Genomic DNA, 12,885 nt, shown 5'->3' on the forward strand with positions numbered 1-12,885 from the left:
GGAAGGGAGGCTTGCTAACCTCTCTGGGCTGCCTATGATTCCAGGGGACTTTAACACAAATTGAAAGTGGAGACTCACAGTTCACTGGAGACTGTAGGCAGCTTGAGGGTGGGAAGTCACATTTTGGATCCCTTGCCTTCAATTTGTTTCTATCCAGGATGGTATAAGGGAGGTACAACCTGCCAGTTAGGCAATGAAACCAGTCACATCAGTGTTATGCAGTTCTCTGTCCCCAGAAAATCACCTTCAAGTCTGTGGCTTTGCATTCACAGCCCTGAACATATTTTACAAGGCATGCTGGAGTGGAGAGCATTGCGACTATCCCTACTGTTAGAGTCAAAGTCCTTTATGACTCTGGACTCCACAATGGAGCGAGCCCCTGTTCTTCTGGAGTCATATGTAAAGCAATACTAGCAGCATGGGTGACATGCATTCCACTACACATTCTTCCATGCTCCTAGCAGACATCACAAATTGATCACAGCACATTTGATCTCTACAAATAAGCAATGGGCACCCTTCCTCATGTCTAGCTCTAGACCAGACATTATTAGTCAATCAAGGCACATTTGATCTCTGTTGGTTTGTAATGGCTGCTCTTTGTCACATCTGGCTTCAGACATCCTTATAGGAGGTCTTACTTAGTAATCCCATAGTTGCTTTCCCCTATCCCTGTCTGTGCCATGGGATTATAGTTGGTTGAGCTTTCTAAGACTCCCTCTGGAACTAATCAGGCCTGGTACCCTATCATTCTAATTGAACTTTGAAGACTGGTAGCTTTGTCTGTATGGCTCTATGCTCTGAAGAGTGAGAGGCAGTGAAGTTACCACTTCAGCATGTACCCATTGTTCCTGATCATCCCCACAGACTGAAGTTTGCCCCCCCCCCCAATCTGCTCCTAAGGCATATGTGAGATGGAAGACTATTAGTTAATGACTGACATGGAACAAATCCCCCTAAACTCCATGGATTAAAACAATGAACACTAGGCACCTCACAGGAATTGTGTGGTAGGTCTGTGAGGCATCCTGCATTGGAATTTTTGATGGGCTGTCATGGGATTGACACCAGGGCTGTGGGTTGCTCCCGGCTTGATGAAAGGTCTGTAGCTACTATGCTCCATTCTGAGTGGATATACTAGTTCTTTGCTACATAGATGGACTTGTCTCTAGGGCAGCGCATTTCAGCATTTAAGGCTTCCCTTAGTACAGTGAGTGCACACGTTAGGGTCAGAGCCTGGACCCTGGCTGCTCGAAGGAGCAAGGTTCAGCCACTCCTTGGTAGGCCAATTAAAGAGAAAGACAGAGAAAAGATCTATTCAAGGTGGCTACGAGGAAGAGACACCAAAGACATCCTGTGATTCCCCAGCTCATCTCTGAGCACTGACACAAAGTTCAGGTTTAAATAAAGGGCAAGGTGTCCACATAACTATGCAGGTGCATCCAAAGGGTCCTGCACACTGCTGTTGACCGTTTCTCAGGCCTGTCTTCATTGTTGGACTCTTGTTATTCCTGTAAGGTGGCCTGACAAGATGTCCGAGCCACGTGAAGCCCTTCCTGAGAGACAGGTTTGCCTCCGGCTGGCACCAGGCTCCCAGTCCTTTTCCTCCAGCACTCTTCTGGAGTGAGGGGAATTCCAGTTTCCCAGGGACCGTTGTTTCAATAGCATGGTAGACAGAAGTAGGAGGACAACGGACTAGGTTCTTTGTAGAATGTCTTCACTGCTTCCAGGAGGGTTACGAGTGGGTACCCGAGAGGGAGGGAGCGGGGTTTGGTGCATGAAACACAGATGAGCGAAGAAGTATAAATGATGATGATGCTTTTTCTCGGTGAGTGTCGAATACGAAGCCTGGTTTTCAGTCTGTGGTTTGTGGAGTCTGAGGAGCAAGTGGGGCAGTGGTTATGCATTCCCACATTGTTTTCTGGAATGACACAAAGGTAACAGTGCCGACAGTAGAAAGGATGGTGGTAGTGATGGTAGTGGTTACCATAGTGATACTTATGGTGGTAGTGATGATGGTTGCGATTATTATAGTGGTAATGGTGACATGGTGAGCTTGATGAGGGGAATGATGATGATGGTGATGATGATGATGATGATGAGGTATGGCAATGATGATGTTAGTGGTGATGGTGGTGGTGGTGAGCCACATGTCATGGGGTCTTGGCAAGGATGTTTCCAGGCAAGCTCTCTTCTGGAATTAGCCACACTTTTCCATGTGACTATGCTCAGGCACATTGGGGTGCCCTAACTCATCCATAGTCAGTTGGTAGGCAGCAGAGCCAAGCATGGTACCCAGCTGCACCTGGCACTTCAGCTCCATGGGCAGGGCATGGAGGTGGCTGTGTATAAGTGCATTATGGGGTTGCCAAGGTGAAAGCTGAAATCATTCACCTTTGTCCTGTGAGCCCTCTCAATGACCGTGCCTGATTGCTCCCAAGTTTCTGCGGACCATCATGTGCTCCAGATAGAGGAGAACAGAAAATAGACACAGTCATTCTAAGGTGCACAGCTTACTTCCACGGGCTGGGCCCTGGGACGAGTGAAATTCTGACTTAGACAGGTGGGCTATAAGAACATTTCTGGGCAGTGTGTTTGTATGTGTGTGTGTGTGTGTGTTTATGTGTGTTTGTGTGTATGTGTTTATGTGTGTGTGTATGTGTTTATGTGTGTGTGTGTCTATGTGTGTGTGTGCTTGTGTGTGTGCTTGTGTGTGTATGTGTGTGTACACATGCCTGTGGTCTCAGCTCTTGGGAGGCTGAGGCAGGAAGATAATGAGTTTGTGTCTAGTCTGTGCTACATAGCAAAACCCAAATCACACTAGTCAGACTGGGACTCACTTTGAACTTTAGTACTTTGTGGTCTCAGGCAAGAGGGAGTCTTGGTCTTTCTCTCAGTGTCTTTGTCTGACAGGCAGTGACATCAGCACCTGCTGTTTTAGATGAGAACACAGCATCCTTGCCACTGGCTGGCATTGCCATTTGTCACTGCTACGTCCTGAAACTCTGTACCTCCTGGACAAGGACCTGAAACCTGCCTGGGTTCTCTTTCATGACAGAGAAAGGCTCTCACTGTTCCAGCCACCCTGCTGTGGGGGATTTCCTTGTGGGGACAGAGACGAAGGGATCCAGTTCCTTCCCAAGTTTACACAGCTGATTTGATGATGAGCCGGACACGGCAGTCAGTCTGGACTCTCCCACCTTATCTTGGTTCTTACACCAGGACCTGCAGGTCCTCTTGGCTCTAGAAGTGCTGACTGAGAGGATGTCTCGCAGCTGGAGCAGCTGGAGCAGCTGGAGGGAGGTCAGGCTCAGGGCAGGTCTACCACATCCTACAGAGGCTTTGTGCTGCTAGCCGGCTGACCTTGAGCCGTGGGCACTGGCTGGGGTTCCAGTGTCACAGGTTCGGGAATGTAAGGGACAGGGGATGTGGTTGCTCACTTGGTGGCCACATGGTGCTGTAAGGGGCATCTGAGCTAGGCTTGCCTAGTTCACTGTGGTGACAAGTTGCCTGTGAATGAGGCTGACATGGCTGTATAGTAGTCATCCACCCACACCATGTGTGCTGTGCGTGTTTGTGCGTCAGTCTGCACTTCCACCTTATTTCAGACTGCATCTCGACATTCTCTGCATATGCCAGGCTAGTTGGCCTCTCTTGGATCCCCCTTCCCCCCAGGGAAAGCCTGGGTGTCACATGCATGCTCCCAAGGCCAACTCTACATGGGTTGCTGGGGATCCAAACTCATCCTTACACACTTGTAAGACGAGTGCTTTACCCAGTCCTGGGACAAGCCCATTTGACCTCATTAAGTCCTCACAAGACTCTGCGAGGTCATTGGGGCCACCTCCCATAGAACAGCAATCAGCAATCAAGAGTTACTCAGGGTTACCCCCGGTGTCCCAGTGCCAGAGCAATGATTTGGAAGCAGATTGTCCTACCAGTTAACTACATGTGTCTCCTCCCTCCTCTCCCCCCCCACTTCCCCCCCCCCCCCCCCCCCCGGTGTGTGCTGGGACTAAGAGGTCTTGAGAATGGAGTGTTGCTACCAGGCTTCTTTCTGAAAGAATTTCTCTAGAGTGCTGACAGAGATGAGTCCTCAGCTTGTTACAGGGCCTACTCCAGGGCTGGGGAAGCAAGAGCGGCCAGCTTAGCTCCCAGGGCCTCTCCTCTACCAGCTCTTAGCTTACAGGAGTCTCCAGTTTTAAATTCTCTGGGAGGCCAGATCAGCCTAGCCCGGCAACCAGAGCCAAGTTCATGAGGCCATAGCGCCCCCTGCAGGCTGTGCGTAGAGGTACAGCTACATCAGACTTCATGACTAGTGTTTTTTTTTTGTTGTTGTTTTTGTTTTTGTTTTTGTTTTTCTTCTTTTAAATCCAAAACAAATACTTGTATAGGTAACGGATCCCAAGAGGGCAGCCTGAAAGATTTCCATAGAACAGACACACAGTGGACACAAGAACTCTTGACTAACACTGGATCCCTTATTCCCTGGGATCCATAGAAGTTTGGTTCTGGGGCAGCCATAGGTACACAGACCCAAAGATGTACCAATCTCTTCTATAGAAAGTTTCAGAGTCCCATCTAAGCCCCACATTTCCTACACCATCTCTAGATGCCGTATAACTCCTAGCACAGCAATGTGAATGCCTGTCTGTCTGTCTGTCTGTCTGTGATGGATTGTTTAGTGAATACTGACAATGCAACAATTTAAGTCTATATAAGTAAACAAGTATATTTCAGTGTGTGGCTGGTTTCATCTACAGATGTAGGGTTGGAGACTCTGAACCTGTGGATTTGGAGGTCAGTGGTGTTTTACAAGAGCCGTGGGCACTTCACCCATGCCCGTCTTCTTATCCATGGAGTCACCAGCGATGGGTGCTTTCTACCTGACTTCTTCCATGAGAGATGGATATGCTCACCACATTGCAGGCACCCTCATAGCTGTGCCAACCTGGTCTGTAATAGACCTGAATGTACCCATAGGAACATGGGCCCTGCTAGTGTGTGTCAAGAAAAGTTTTATTGGAACATGGCCACACCCTTATTCCCACACTTGTGTGTTTGCTTTCATATTGTGTGAGCATTGCTGATCAGACGAGGCAGGAACAGCAGAGCTTTGTACAGTAAGAGCTTGTCCATGAATGCGTAGCATAGGCAATCCTTGTACCTCAGGGCCGCGATTCTGGGTTTCACTCCTGTCTTGGTTTTTTTTCTTCCTTCAGACAACCTTCCAGCATCCTGGAGACTTTTTGTTGTTGTGACAAAGCCAGTGAAGATAGGATTTAAGCACAAAATTGGTTTATATTTCAGGTACCCTTGCATGAATATCCAGAGGCAACTTGTTAAAAAAAAAAACAACAACTTCAGAATGGTTATGTTTGAGTAAAAGTATACTTTTGCTTTCTTTATTCATCACTATGAATGGAACCCAGGGTCTTGCTCATGCTAGCATGTGCTCCATCACTGACTCATGATCAGCCCTGACCGGGGGAATCCTAGGCAGGTCCTCCACTGCTGAGCCCTGACCCTGTTAGCTATGGAGTTTTCTATCTGTGGCATTGTGTTAGTACCCAGGAATTTGGAATTTTGTATCAGGAATTCCCACTTTATAGAGAGAAATAACTTCCACTTTGAAAGAGGGTTTTCTTCATGGTGGAGCTTGAAGTCAAACACATACACACACACACACACACACACACACACACACACACACACACACACACACAGAAGAGGGGTAGAGGGAAAGGGGAAGGGAGGAGATGGAAGGGGGATGAAGGGGAGGGGAAGGGGGAGAGAAAATGAGGAGAGAGAGACAGAGACAGAGACAGCGAGATAGAGAGAGAAGGGGGGAGAGAGAGGAGGGAGGGAGAGGGCAGAGAGAGGGAGGGGAGAGCTAGTGCTGCCTCAGTTATCTCAGTTGCCCCTCCCCCTCTATTGGTTGGTGTTTCCTGGCACTGATTAACAGTGTTGCCCAGGCATACCCCGGCTGGACAGATGTAATGGGAATGGTCCATGAGTGACAGCTCAGATCTGGCAAGATGGATGGAGCTGCCTGGCTTTTCCCCCTGAGTGAGACTAGGCTGGGCATCGATGCAGCAGTGTGTTCTTTTCTGCTCATTAAAGTTTAATGTCTGAAAACCTCTCCATTCATTGCCTCTATTGGAGACCCCCAGCACACGTACAGGTAACCACACCAGAGACTGATTAAATCTTTCCCTTTGTGCTAGTTTGAGGGAAGATGTTTTTGCAACCGTAGCCAAAATACAAAATGAGCCACCCTGTCATGTTTGTTGTTGCTCCAGAGCAGACAGTGGGGGGGGGGGAGAGCAGAGGAGCAAAGAAATAAAAAGGGATTTACGAAGGCAGGCTTTAAACAGGTTTCTCACCTGGCAGGAGGATTCCAGAGGGGTTCTCTTCATGGCAGAGCTGGGGCTGGCCCCTGCTTGGAGACAGTGTGTCCTTGTCTAGTTTATAATCGGAGAGTGGGTGAGGCATCCCTACCAGAGCAGTGCAAGGAAGCTGAGCCTGAACTTTGTGTGCACATGTTCATTGTGTGTGTGTGTGCTTGCGTGCACACGCGCATGTGTGTAGGTCAGAGGTTGATGCCCTGTGTCTTTATCTATTGCTTTCCACCTTATTTCTTGAAACAGAGTGTATCAGTCAATCTGGAACTTATTGATTGGATGAACTGGGTGGCCAGTAAGTCCCTAAGGCTCTCCCTATCTCCTGGATACTCCTGGTGCTAGGATTAGAGGCATGTGCCACCACGCCTGGCTTCTCACACGGGTTCTTGTGGACAGAATGCAGGCACTCATCATTGCTCGGCTGGTATTTTACTGATTATCTTCCTAGCTCCTGAACCTGGATTTGTTACATGCATTCTTCCAGATAATTCGATAATTCTGTGCTGTCTGATTGATGAGGCCTGTCCTTACCTAATAGTTTCTTTCCTGAATTCCAGCATTTACATTCTTGGCTACAGGGGATGCAGATTGTGTGGTTTGGTGTCAGGGAGACTCACCAGGCTGGCCTTCCTGTATTGAGGAGACCGAGAGCTAACACAGGACTTGGGTGACGATGGATTTAGGGGGAGTCAATGGACCTTTGTGTCCCAAAGTCGGAGTGTCTGCTTGGGAACAGTTGCAGTGAGCTCTTTGGTCCACTGGCCGAGGGCACAGTGACAGAAGGTCTTGTTTCTGCTCCTCCTTCCTCTCCCATAAAGTCTCTCTGAGGCGAACCATTTGTTGAGTCCCTAGGCTAACGAGGAAGAGCGACTTCTTCTGGGGAGTTGGCAGAAATGTTTGCAATGACACATTAAAGTAAGTGGAAAGGGGGCAGGACCCAGGTGAAAGTGGGGTGAACTCAGACACCCAATCCCAGGCTGGGCACCTAAAGCACCTTAGAGAACATTCAGGCCAGAAGTGGAACTGTGCTAATCCTGCAAAACCTACCTTCTAGCCCCTCTCTCTCTCTAGCTAGGTCCTACTGCTTAAAGTTTCCACACCCTCCCCAAACAGCGCCACCTGCTGGAGATCATGCAAACAGCACCATCTGTTTGCAACCAAACCCATGAGACTGTGGAGAACAATCTGGATTCAAATCACAGTGTTGAGTATTTTAATCAGACATTATTTGGTAGCCCTTGGGTGGGTGGGGGGCGTGAGTCAAACCTCCTTTGGTCGTAGTTTGGGCTCCAAGACTAGGGTGGAAGGGGGCTCAGCAAACACTTTGCAGAGCAGGGGTTTCCTGGGGGTGGAGAAGTGTCCGACCTCAGACATTCTGGCATCGCCTGAGAGTTCAGCTCATAGAACTGCCATGCATTTGCTTGCACCCGTTACCCCATTTCTGGGTTGAGATTAATTTCTACATATAGCTCATTTTCAATTAAAAAGCACATAAACCACAGCCAGAGTGTGAATCCATTTCTGCTTAGCAGAAAGATCCAGACCATGGATTTTATCATCGGCTGCCATCGATTCCCCATGAGTCATAATTACATTTTACCCGCAGCATCTGCGCTAAGTGATATTTACATCTGCAATTATCCCAAGCAACTTTTAATGTTAAATTTGTTTTGCTTTGTTTTGGGGGAGGGGATATTTGAGGAAATTGACTTTTTTTTTTTTTAAACTTCGTCACCCACTCTTTATCCACACGGTTCCCTTTCTCATATGAAATAATAATTTTGCAATCAGAGCCCGAACCATTTTACAAATGAAGTTTGAATTGACATTTCCACTGGCAGAGATGGTAATTTTTATCGCTCACCAGGCTTGGTGCATTTAGATCGGTTCTTGAAATTTATTTTGCTATTATTATCTTTGAAATCCTTTGGGGCCTTTTCCTCCTTGATAAAACAGGGGTTTTTCCTGTCACATTGCTCAGGCAAACCAAACTATGTTTAGCTTGGTGTTCAAGGCTTTTATGGGTCCAGGTGGCCTGTCTTTCATGGGTTCTGAAATACTCTGAGGTCTTGATATGTGCTGTATGTTCAACAGGGGCCCCCCACTGGGTATGTGTGTTCATATGTGTATGTGTCAGCCTTAGACACTGCCCTCAAGTGCTCTCGATAATCAGATCTCACTGATTTGTCTTGCCCGTTTGCTAGTGAGCCCCAGGGACCTCCTGTCGGTGTCTCCCCAGACTATGATTGCAGGTGTGGACCACAATGCCTGCCTCCTCACCCCCATGGATTCCTGGGATCAAACTCAGGTCTTTATGTCCATGTTTGTGCAGCGAGCACTTGCTGATTGAGCCACCCTCTCACCCCCAAACAGCGTTCTCATTCCATACCTGGAGTTTCTAACCTAGAGGAAGCAAAAGAATACTTAAATGGAGGAGTAGGGCTGAGACAGGAAGAGAGAAACTGGTTCCAAGCATTGTACTATGGTTGGAAACCTTATCCTTAACTCCTGTCTGTGGCCCACTTCCTATATCCGGAGCTGGGGCCTTAGGGAGGTGATTGGAATGAGCTGAGGCCGTGAGGGTTGGATCCCTTGTAGGTATCGGTGGCATCTGAAGAGTAGGAGGAGAGAGTCGAACTGCTGCCTTTGCTCCATTTTCCCGTGAAACCTGCTCTGCTGTTGCACCAGCAGGAGAGGCACCGGTGGGGAAAACAAGTAGGACAAGGGATGCTTGAAAGAGGGTCACAGAATACCGCCTGAAGTTCTCTGTCCCTGTGACTTACTGTCCAGCTGTCTCTGGTCAGGTATCCTCAGGCTTGTTCCTCTATGGGGATTCTACCACAACTGGATGTCCCTGTGGTGGCCACGTGCAGATGGCTCCTGGTGGCCTGCAGTCTCCTCAAAGGAGACGGGTGTCGCTGTGGATGTTCTCCAGCACAGTGGGAGAGCAGACAGTTAGGAGGCTTCCCAGGGTGTGTGCCACAGTGGATGGGGCCAGGTTGGGAGGAGGCTCCCGCGCAGGCTTCCTAAGACCTCATGAGGGTCCGAAGAAGGTCTTGGTGTTGGACCCAGGTCCCAGCTACCACGCCATGGTGCTGGAAGTCACCTCGGCTCAGTCAGGTCTATCTGGAGACCTGCCTTTCGTCTCTGGTCCTGTAGGTGGCAGCAGAAGCCCGGGGAAGCCAGTTCGCGAGGGGTGAATGGGGGTGGGGGGAGTATAAGCAGACCCACAGCCTCGGGCGGGTTGTCTTCTCGTAGTCACACTGGAGCTGGCTGAAGCTGGCGGTGACAGCCCACAGCAGGCACCAACTGCGTTAGCAAGTTCTCTATTGTGTTACAGGATTGCAGATGGTCGCCTAGACTGGAGCCTGGACAGCTAATCACAGCCTTAGCAGAGCCCACGCTTCAGACCCTTCCCGGCCTGGAGGGAGAGATGCAGGCCAGCAGAACGCTTTCGTTTCCCTTTTCTCTACTTCGAGCTATCCCCCAGTCGTGTAACCCTCCTACAATCTTTGACCTTCCTTCCCGGTTCTCTGCAAACTAAGCTGCTTATTGGTCAGGGGTGAAAAGCCTGGAGCTGAAAAACCTGAGCTTTTTTTTCCTCCCTCTCCCCTCTCCCCCGGACCACAGAGCTGGGGCAGAACCCCGGGGCCTTTGCGTCCTGCTGTGCGGTTTCAAGCACCAGGATTCGCCTGTCTGGGCTGTGGGTGTTTGATTTGCGGGAAGTTTGTCTTTGTAAACTTCTGTTATTAAGGCAGGATCTGAGACTTTCAGTTTTGAGGAGAAAGTTGGATCTCTGAGAAGTCCTGCTGGCCCACAACCTCCCTCTCTCCCTCTGCATTTATTTATTTACTTATTTATTGGGTGTGCGAGCACGCACGCGAACCATCACAAGTTTGGAGGTCAGGGAACAACTCGGTGGGAGTCAACTCCCTGATTCCACCATGTGTGTTCCAGGTATCAAATTCAGGTCCTAGCAGGCTTGGTATCTGGTTCCTCTACACAATGAGCCTTCTCAACAGCCCTCTCTTAGTGTGAGTGACAGCTTTGTTTTTCTCTTTCTTATATTTTAATCATTTGAATTTGATATTTTTATTTTTCATTTATTTTTTTAAAATTATAATACAAAGTATTAAATACTACCATGGCATTTTCAGACAGTGTGTTTTAATCCATTCTCCTTCCTCCCCATCTCCTGTTTGCTCCCCCTAAATCTCTTTTCTATTTCTGTGTTCCTCTTTGTCCTCCCTGCACAGCCCCGCCCCTGTCCTTTCCCAGGGCCTCCTTCTCAGCCTCTCTTGGTCATTGTCCCTGTCACTTAGGCTTGCACCCACATTTGCACAGCCATGTTTATGTGTCTATTACAAGCTAGAGCGTGCATGCGAGAGAGCGCATGTGGTTTTGTTTCTCTGCTCTATTCGGGAGAGGCAGGAACCAGAAGCAGGCTAAGTGCCCACCAGCAGATGAACAGATAACGGAAATGCGGTGTATGCACATAATGGAATTTTATTCAGCTGCGAAGACAAATGAAATTGCAGGAAAACGAATGGATATGGGAGTGGAATATTTTTTAAAAGTTTATTTTGTTTATTATAGAACATGGGGTGCACACATGTGCCACGGCATGCTTTGTGGATGTGGGATCTATAGCCCCAAGCTTTGCACAGCAAGTACTGACCCATAGCTCCTGTGAATGGAAGCTTCATTGAGAAGTAGAATTTGCCTGTTAAACACATTTAAGGCAGTCTGGTTTACCCCCACCCCCGCCCCAAGCATTTTAGAATATCTCCATTCCCTGCAAGGAGCCCAACATGTCAGTTATCAGACCCCCAGCCCCAGGCAACCCCCTGCTCCTAGCTCCTCACTCTGGTTTGCCTGCCCAGCCTCAGCTTCTTCTCTTGTCTGGGGAGTGAGTGTCACCTGCCCCTCCTCCATTATTGCAGTAATCTGGTTCCCTGTACCTCTAGGGCTGGCTTATGGCTCTCTCCCAGCCATTCTGGGACTTGGGGCTGTGTCCCCAGAGGAAGAGAGGCCGAGAAGACCTGCCAAGCAGGCCTTGTTGTTCACAGCATAAGTGGCTTGGCTCCGGATTACTTATTTCAAACTCAATTTGTGGCCTTGCCAGGAGCAGCCGCATCCTTGAAGCATGTAACCCAATTACCACCATCCCTCCCTGGTCCCCAGAGCTGGGAGTTTAGTATGGGCAGCCTCCCCGGGCCTGACAGCTGCCAGTTGGGAGATGGCGGGCCTGCCAGGGGCATTGATCCTGGGACTCAGCTGTGAGACGCCTGCCTGGCTTGGCTCTGGATCCGGTTACCAAGGATGCTCTCAGCATTTGTATCTGGGCCAGAGTTGTGTGACTGGTGTTCACTGTTAGGACCACCCTGCTCTCTATCCCGGTGCTGAGCCTTCTGTGCAACCTACCCACCTTTCCCCTCTGTGAACCTCTATGTCTTGTCATACATATCACCAGGGGGGCCCTTGTGGCCCACTTTGATCAAACACGCATCAACACATGGGAGCGTGCATTGCATTTGCAGCTGGTAAGTGCCTGCGAGGTGCCAGGTGGCACATGAGGCACTGACCTGTAAACGCCTCTCTGTGCTTGGGCTCGTGAGGAACAAAGCCCAAGGGTTGGGGAGATGGTGTGGTTGGGAAATGCTTAGGTTACAAGCATGAACGTTTGACTTAAATCCCCCGAACTCATGTAAAAAATCAGCATAGAGACACTTGTAATCCTAGGCCTGGAGAGGAGGAGACAGGTGAATCCTTGGGGCTTCCTGGCCAGTCAGCTTAGCGTGCTCAATGAGAGACCCTGTCTGAACCAACACGTTGGATAGTGCCTGAGGGATGACACTGAAGGTTGACCTTTGGTCTCTGTGTGCCTGCACACATATTCATGGTATATGTACCCACATGAACACACACACACACACACACACACACACACACACAAAATAAGAACCAGCCCTTTTCTCAGTGAAGAGGACCCAGCTAAATGAGTGCAAAAGCTATAGATCTGGAAGGAAACTAGGAGGTCTTTGACATAGCTTAAGAGAGTCCAACACTGTGAAGGAGGACATAGTTTTTAATTAATTGTCCCAGACCAGGTGGATCTCCGGATTTGCAAGTGCCAAAGCTGAGTTGAGGTGAGCTTCTGGGCTGGGGCCGATGCAAATCTGAGGGCACTCATCCAGAAGGCACTGGCACCATCCTGGACGGAGGAAAGGGCCACCAAGTGGCTCATTTCTAATGAGTGCATCCTGCCAGCTTAAGATTAGGCCCAATATAAAATGAAATGACAGCAAGGCATGATCGTACACATCCTAGAGCTTGGGAGGCTGAGGCAGGAGGGTCACAGCATCCCCAGAGTCTAAGGCTAGCCTCAGCTGCAGATTGTGTCTCACAAAATCCAAACTGATTCTGCTAGCAGATTGCATTCAGGACAAATGTTGACTCTTCTCTGGGTCTCTGACCTGTT

Source organism: Mus pahari, chromosome 12 (assembly GCF_900095145.1).
Source record: "Mus pahari chromosome 12, PAHARI_EIJ_v1.1, whole genome shotgun sequence".
Lineage (NCBI taxonomy): Eukaryota > Metazoa > Chordata > Mammalia > Rodentia > Muridae > Mus > Mus pahari.